This window comes from Mus caroli, unplaced genomic scaffold (assembly GCF_978045245.1).
Source record: "Mus caroli unplaced genomic scaffold, Mus_caroli_1 scaffold_6, whole genome shotgun sequence".
In the NCBI taxonomy this organism is placed as follows: Eukaryota; Metazoa; Chordata; class Mammalia; order Rodentia; family Muridae; genus Mus; species Mus caroli.
Window position 1 is genome coordinate 11,716,701 of NW_028227261.1, and position 9,245 is coordinate 11,725,945.

The following is a 9,245-nucleotide window of genomic DNA, read 5'->3' on the forward strand; positions in this document are numbered from 1 at the left end:
AATTAACTCAAATAAATTAGTAGCCTTCCTTTATACAAATGATAAACAGACTGAGAAAAAAATTAGGGGAACAACTCCCTTCACAATAGCTACAAATAATATAAATTATCTTGCAGAAACTCTAACAAAACAAATGAAAGATCTGTATGACAGTAACTTCAAGTCTCTCAAGAAAGAAATTGAAGGTTCTATGCCCTAGTATAGGGGAATACCAGGGTCAGGAATGGGAGTGGGTGGGTTGGGGAGCAGGGGGAGGGGGAAAGGGATAGGGGATTTTTGCAGGGGGAACTAGGAAAGGAGATAACATTAAAAATGTAAATAAAGAAAATATCTAATAAAAAAAGAATAAATACAAAAAAGGAGAAAGAAATTGAAGAATATCTCAGAGAATTGAGAGATCTCTGATGTTCATGGATTGGCAGAATTTACATAGTAAAAATGGCCATCCTACCAAAGGCAATCTATAGATTCAATGTAATCCCCATCAAAATCCTAACACATTTCTTCAAATATATGGAAAGAGCAGTTCTCAAAATCATTTGTAAAGGTGAAAAATCCAGAATAGTGAAAACAGTTCTTAACAATAAATCATTCAAATATAACCATTAGGATTTACTTTTGAGAATGGACACATGCCATTGATATTTGTCACTTAGTATAAATTTTCTGATAGTTCCATACATTTTCTTGCCAATTTTCTCATTTCAGTTTTCTTTGTAGATAAATAAAATTCCACTTGGAAGTGCATTACTTTTTCATTAGCCATGTTTCATTTGATAGATCCCAATTCTGGCTGGTCATTGCACCTCCTTTCCCTCAGTCTCTTCTCTATTTTTGTCTCTTCTGTTCTTTTACAGAAACTATTTTGGGTCAGAATCTTTGACTGTTGGATGGCAATCCCGTCTGTCCACTTGATGCTGTCTTTCTACTGGAGATGGACTATTTGAGTTCCTCTACCCACTGTACAGTATTTTATCTAAGGTCTCTCCCTTTGATTTTTGAGATTCTCTCACCTCCAAGGTCTTCAGAACACCCTAAAGGCTCCTTTTGTCTACAGGAGATGGCATCTTAAGAAATCATATCCCCAAAGAAGTGAGTCACAGCTAAAGTCACCTCCACTGATTCTTGGGGGCCTTCCTTATACTAGGTCTCTGTCTCATCCTGAACATGCCCCACATCTCCTCACCATAGTCAGTTGCAGATTTCCATTCATTTTCATGGACATCTGGCCATCTCTTCTGTCTTTCCGAACACCTGATTATGAATTGTCCTCCCCAACCCCTCTCCATCCCAGCTCCCTTCCTCCATCTTCCTCTTATGACTATTTTATTCCTCCTTCTAAGTGAGATTCAAACTTCTTCCCTTGGTCCTTCCTTGTTGTTTAGTTTCTTTGGGTCTATGGAATGTAATATCTTCTTGCGCGCATCCTACTCGACCAGCAAGAACGACTGCAACAGGATCCTTCTGCACACGTTTATTGGGAGAGCTTGATTGTAGAGGCGAAAAGCCCCTCAGCCCAGGCCTTTATAAAGGCTGCTTTATATAGGCCTAGGAGAGGCGTGTCTCACACCCGGATTGTGTTGTGTTTGGTTGATGCTTACTACCTCATTTGCATTCCTACATCTGATTGGTTACTTTCTCTCTCATCTGATTGGTTACTTTCTCTCTCTTCTGATTGGTCAATTTCTCTCTCTTCTGATTGGTCAATTTCTCTCTCTTTTGATTGGTCAATTTTGGTCAATTCTCAAAACCTCATCTTGGCAAAAAACTTTCCTGCCTATGTATGCGTGGTGGCCAGCAGAAGCCTGTGCCACTCTGCAACGGCACATGTGGCTTCCCATAATATGTTACCTGTATTTTTTGGCTAATATCCACTTTTAAGTGAGTATATGTCATCCATGTTGGTTTTGGACTAAGTTACGTCACTCAGGATAATATTCTCAAGTTACATCCATTTACCTGCAAAATTCGTGATGTCTTGGTTATTAGTAGCTGAATAGTATTCCATTGTGTAGATGTACCACATTCTCCTTATCTACTCTTCAGTGAGAAACATCTTTCCAGTTTCTGCCTATTATGAATAAAGCTTCTATGAACATAGTATAGCAAGTGTTTTGTGGGATATTGGAGCATCATTTGGGTATATGTGCTTAGTGGTATAGCTGGGTCTTTAGGTAGAACTTCTTCCGTTTTTCTGCAAACACACACACACACACACATACACACACACACACACACACACACACACACACAAGTGATTTTCCAAGTGGTTGAATAAATTTTCACTGCCACCAGCAATGAAAGAGTTGTTCCCCTTGCTCCACATCCTCAGCAGCATATTCTAACTTTCTTTATCTTAGCCATTCTGATGGGTGTAAGATGGAGGCTGAAAAGGACTTGCTTTTGACAAAAATATCAAACCCAAACAATGGAAAAAGAAAGTATCTTCAAAAATGGTGCTGACTTAATTGAATGTCAGCATTTGGAAGAATGTAAATAGATACATATCTGCCACCATGCACAAAATTCATATCCAAGGGGATCAAAGACCTTAATATAAAGCTGGATACACTAAGTCTAAGAGAAAAGAATGTGGGGAATAATCTTGAACTCATGGGTATAGGAGACAACTTTCTGAACAGAACACCAATGGCTCAGGTTGTAAGACAAACTATTAATAAGTGGGAACCTTTGAAGCTGAAAGGCTTCTGTAAGGCAAATATATTGTAAATAAGACAAAACAACAGATAACAGAATGGGAAAAGACCTTCACCAACCCTACTTATGACAGTGGGCTACTATCCAAAATATATAAAGTACTCGAGAAGTCAGCCACCAACAAACCAAATAACCCAATTTTAAAAATGTGATACAGAGCTAAACAGAATTCTCAACAGAGGTACAACAGTGCACCCATGAGGAGGACCCAGCTCTGCTGTGCTCATGCCATTGGGATTACCTCACTTGCAAGCCCCATATGCAGGGACAGCTCTACTGTGCTGTGAGATGCAGGGCCTGCTGTCTCAGCTGCTAGGAAGGTGAGGATCAGAATCAGCTCTGCTGCTCTCATGACTCCCTTGAAGCCAACTCATCTGCCCCCAGCTAGAATCAAGGGACAGTCTCCTGCCACCTTCTGACCCACCTTCCCTTTATCTGCCCAGTTATCAGCTCTCCTTTATTTTACAAATTTAGGTGGGGAGCTGGTTTACAAGAAATCACCTGAGTGCAGACTCATTCCTTGTTCACAACCACTCACAGGAGAATGGAATTAACATCAAATATAATTAGCTCCGGGGCTATTCATAACACTTCCACCTTTCTGTCCAATTAAAAGACTATTTTATCTCATATATAATTGAACATAACTATTATTATTTTGTAATTTATAAAGTACTAGAGACCTAACACCCAGTCCATCATCTTTGTTAATTTAACGGAACCTCTGTCATGTATCTTACTTAAAAGACTTATAATTCTACATCTGGATATGTCTTGGCTTTAGATTGAATGCCATCTTAAAACCATCCTCTCAGAACTGTTCCTCTCAAAGTAAAAAACCTGGGTTGGCTAGGAGAGTGCATTTTTTCAGCCCCATCAGAAATCCAAGAATGACTGATATTAACTGAAAATATAAAGAAAGCCTAACACAGCTTCCAAAACTTAAGCCAATTTACAGAGATCACGGATCACTTGGACAGTCCCTTACTTCAACATGTTGGAGCATTGGTATTTAGCTTATTGCCCAGGGTCATTTGACAGACTTAGAGAAACAGAATTTTTTTTAAAAATATTTTTTATTAGGTATTTTCCTCATTTACATTTCCAATGCTATCCCAAAAGTCCTCCATACCCTCTCCCCGAGAAACAGAAATAGTAAGGAGTAGCTTACTAAGGGGACCCACTTAGCCAACTCAGGTAGCTTATTAGAAAGCTCACTTGAGGAACGGATCCGGATTAAGGGTTGGAGGCGGGTCCTGGGCACTAGCGGTTCCGACCCCGCACCCCGCCCTCTGCGCCGAACCCAAGTGGCCCCCAGCCGAGCGGGCCCCCACTTCTCGGCCCGACCCAGACCCTTCTGCGCCTCCCTTGGCCTTTGTCTGGCGCCAGGAGGCCGGCCCCGCGCTCCCTGCCGGCCGCCGGTGCCCGGGCCCGCGTCAGCCTCCTGGCTTCGTACGCGAGCTCGCGGATCTGCGGCCTCCGTGGCCCCCCTCTCCAGCCCGCCCTGTTGTGGAGCCCGGCGGGGCGGCGGCTGCCAGGGCGGGGTTTGCGGCGCTTAGGAGAGGCCACGGCTCAGCCCCGGGCCTGACCAGGGGGAGAGCAGAGCGGTCGGCAGCCGGGTCGAGTCGGGGCCCCTCCCGAGAGGAGAGTGGAGCGGCAGCGGCGGCAGAAATGATGGAAGAACTGCATAGCCTGGACCCACGAAGGGAAAAGGAAAGCTGAACCATATGACACTAGCCAAGGGAAAGGCACTTCTAGGGGGACATAAAATTAGTGATTCCTTTGAGTTTGCTGGGGGAAGCGGGCCAGGAACCAGCCCTGGCAGAAGAGTTCCACCAGATGCATGATCCTCATAGCAACATTCCTTATCCAATCCCTTACCGCGTGGAGTAGAACAGCCTCTGTATGGTTTAGATGGCAGTGCAGCAAAGGAGGCCTCAGAAGAGCAGTCTGCTCTGCCCACCCTCATGTCAGTGATGTTAGTAAAACAGCGACTTGACACAGAGCAGTTGGCACCACAGGGAGCTGGCCTCTGCTTCACTTTCATCTCTGCTCAACAAAATAGTCCTTCTTCAATGGGTTCCAGTGTTTGAAAGTGTCCTGTGATTGTGGAAGCTGCAATGATGTTACTTTCTTTTTGTTGTTTTGTTGTTCTTTGTTTTTTGAGACAGGTTTTTGTTTGTTTGTTTGTTTGTCTGTTTCTTTGGTTTTTTGAGACAGGGTTTCTCTGTAAAGCCCTGGCTGTCCTGGAATTCACTTTGTAGACCAGGCTGGCCTCGGACTCAGAAATTCCCCTGCTTCTGCCTCCCAAGTGCTGGGATTGAAGGTGTGGGCCACCATTCCCAGCGATGATAATGTCTTTTCTCCATCACATGTTTATTAGTGCGTGAAATGTTCAGAGGATTGGCACACCATCACAGAGCATAGATTACTATTGCATCCGTACACCTTTGACATCTCTGGCCTATGGAGACCCTTTGAGAATGGATTTTGCCTATATGCGTCTATGTTTCCCTGCCTTCAGAGGTCTTATTCTTGGGATTTTTGTGAATAACCCAGCACCTTCCATCTGGAAAGTCAGTAAGCTCCCTCTCATCTACATTCTGCCCATTTCTATCATCTTCTTTTTCCTTGGCTTCATGATATTCACAGGCCATTCAAACTCAGTCATTTTTATCGTGAGGCAAACCATGTTCATAGGTGCATAGACTGGGATTTTTTTCCCTTAAACTTTTGGCCAAGTAGATCTTGGTTCTGGATTTCAGAGTGGTTTTGTTTTTTGGGGTTTTTTTGTTGTTGTTGTTGTTATTTTGGTGTTTTTTTTTTTTTTTTTTTTTTTTTTTTTAGACAGGATTTCTCCTTATAGCCCTGGCTGTCTTGGACCTTACTTTGTAGACCAGGTTGGCCTCAAACTCAGAAATCTGCCTGCCTCTGCTTCCTGAGTGCTGGGATTAAAAGGCGTGCGCCAACATGCCTGGCTCAGAGTGTTCTTTTACTGAAATTTATTCACAGCATGAACATCATCATTAATAGTTCATGTTTTAGGCTTTAATAGTTGTATCTCACAAATTATAGTCTCAAATTTCTGGTCTTTTCTGCATTTTTCTGTGAAACATTTTGTTGGCTGCTGATAAAGTATATTCTCTATAGGTCATTATAAATGAAAAACATCAAAAAGCTAAAATTTCAAAGGGAAGAAATTTTGTGCTCACAACTGAGTTTATTATTCAGAATGAAAGACTATGATTGATGTTTACTGGTTAGGTAATATAAGTATGGTGGTCTCTGCAAATACTAGGTCTGGTAGAATAACAATCTATGAGACCAAAAGAAATCTAGTTCAATACCACTCTATAAGTATTTCAGCACTGGTTGTGGGTGTTTTGTGGGTTATTGCCAATGAAATTCTAGCAGCACTCAGGGAAAATCTTTCCCAGTGAATATGTGAACAGTTCTGAAGTAAAAGGTCTCCTGACAGTCAGAATCCATGATATACCACAATGTCCCATGGAACAATTAACCACAAACAAGAAATTTATTGGGAAAATGTAAGGAGCCACCTTCACATTTGCCATTACAAGATGGCGCTGATGGCACTGACACCCGTGTTTTAAGTAGTAAACAAGCAAGCTGCGCATGTGCCGGGGTAGCTTTCCACGCCATGTGCTCTGCCTTTCCCGTGACGACAACTCCGGCTGATGGGCTGCAGCCAATCAGGGAGTGACACGTCCGAGGCGGAGGACAGTCCTCCATAAAAGGGAGGGGGCTCCGCCATCTCTCTCTCTCTCTCTGGCTCTCTCTCTGGCTCCCTTCTCCACTGGCTCCTGATGGGGTAAGCAATAAAGCTTGTGCTGCAGAAGATTCCGGTTGCCCTGAGCGTGTTCTTACCAGGGGGACACACAAAAAGCGGCGGGCAATAGGAAAACACTACAGGGAGGCTGCCTCTGTTCAGGTGAGAAGCCCAAGAGAAATGAGAGGGAGAGAGGCTTTGCATAGTTTAATTTTTTGGGGTGGTTGTGGGGGAAGGATTTTCAGAATTGGAAATAGCTCTGGTTGGAGATTGCCTGGATTTTATGTTCTGAATTTGAGTAAACTAAGGAGTTTCTGAGTTATTAAAACTGGGAAGTAAACTATAAGTTTTCCCGGTAGACTCAGTTGCCAATGCTGAGTGAAACTTCAAGATTCTGATCTCAGGGTTGTTTATTTTAGGAACAAGTAAGCACAGTATAATTTTGGAAAGAAATTTTTTGGTAATAATTGTCTCAATTGTCTGTATACAATGAAGATGAATGTGTGGCTACTTCAAAGGTCTTTTGCAAAGTACATGTGAGTCTTTCTTTAAAGTTGAATTCTAAAACTAAAGAGCCTAGAGGAGGATCAAGCATACAGTGTAGAGGACACCAAGCTGTAAAGTACATGTCCTATATCCCCCAAGGATGGTTTGTACTGATGGAGAAACAATGATCTAGGATTGTTGTCTGGGACAATTTAATAGTCTGGGACTTCCAGGTGTGGTCTGCCACTACAATCTACCACAGGTCACCAAGCTGCTTACTACATCCATTCCTTTACTTCTGGTTAAAAAAAAAAAAGTGTACTTCTCTTGCACTGAAGAGAAAACGCTGTGGTTGTACATTCCTGGTTAACTTAGAGCTTATTCTTGACCATAATTTCCTTTTGCCCTCTACAGAAAAATATATTTTATGGTTGTTTCTAGTTCATAGGATGTTAATGTTGTGTTAGTGTAAATGGAAAGACAGTCAAAAGATGTTTTCTGGAATATAAATTATGTTGTTGAGATATACAAAGTGTGATTACATTGCTTGACTCTATAGACATAAAACTTGCAAGTGCTGCTGGCATAATCCCAGCAATCAGAACACTGTGGCAGGTGTATTCCTCTTCATTTGAGGTCAGACTAGTCTACATCAAAGTGACAATCCAACCTGTGGGCCCCAATTTCCTATTCTGGCCTGCTTGGATTCTCCACATGAATTGAGGTGAATTTCCTAACCTTTTCAGTGGGTGTGTCTGTATTTTCAAATTTTTATTGGCAGAGAACTAAGTGCTAGCAGGATCTTGAAATTGTCATTTCTGTGCCCCATCACCAGCTTTACATTTGTAAATACTCCTCTCACCCCTGCTGAGATACTTGAATGGCAAGCAGCTCTCTATGCCTTGAGACAATCCAGAGAAGTTCTGGTGATATTTCACACCTGATTGCTTCTAAGAAAAAAACTGACATCCAATTCCTGGGACAAGAATTGGAGGGCCAAATTTCTGGATATTAAAAGAGATGTAGAGAGAAGAATGCAGATGTAGGAGATTTATTGGGAGACATAGAAGAGAACAGATAGATGAGAACGGAGCAGGAGAGAGGTTAAGAGGTATCTATGTATGAGGTCATAGGCTTGAATTGTTTTAAATCTAAATGATAGGTGGGAGACTGCACCAGTGAAAGTTTTATGCTTTACACTATATAGAAACCTTGTAATTATTTATAACACTGGTGTGTCCACAAACACTCCCAGTATACTCATGTCCACACACACTTGTGTATATAGATATATAACATTTAACCAGAGTGCTTTTGGTATTTAAGTCAAATTAGACATTGATTGGTTATTCCCAGTAAATTCATGACATCATTGCCCTAAGCATATTTTGCTGGAAGGAAAAATTATAGATCAACGTCTTTTTGGTTGGTTCTGTGTATATATTTCACCTTGTGTACTTTTCAAAGCACCTTCCATAAGGAGGACACTGGAACATAAAAGTCAATGTTCTTGACACTAGTTTGACCTTTTCATATACAGTGTTTTGTGTCAGCCCTGTCTTGAGCAATGAAGACTTATTGTCATTTCGTGAAAAGCAACCCCTTTTGTTGTCAGTGACCTGCATTCTTTGGGTATTTTTATGAAACCACTTTGGCTAGCAACTTTCTTAATGTAACTCAGTGGAAAAGACAAGATCAAGTGGAACTCCATCTCTTTCAGAATTCAGAGACTTCATTTGAAAAACCTTCATACACTTATAAGCTGGTACTTTAAAAAAATTTTTTTTGTTTTGTTTTGTGAACATCTTAGTAAGACTACATCCAGCAGGACTCCATGGAGTCTTGCTCCATGGTGCTTTCCTATGCATTGGCAGAACCATACGTGTGACAATGTATTATATAAAACATCTTACCTTGTAATAGATGGGGCATTTTCTTGGACCTCACAACCAGATTTAAGGCAGCTTGAAGAGATTTAAGATTTAAAGCTGTGATCCTACTGTTTACTCAACTTGAGTGTTTAGCCCACTTTTCAAAGAACAACGTAAAAACTAACATTATTCTATTGGACTTCTCTTCTCTTTTAAAACCTAACTTGATGCATAGATACAATGGTAGTTTATGTACTTTTTCAAGTCCTGCTCAGAAACTGCATGAGTGTCATTTGATGAAAGAATGAAATACAGAGGCTTAAAACATAGTTCAAAAATGCATATACAGTTATGGGTTTTGGCTGATAAAAGTCATGTTT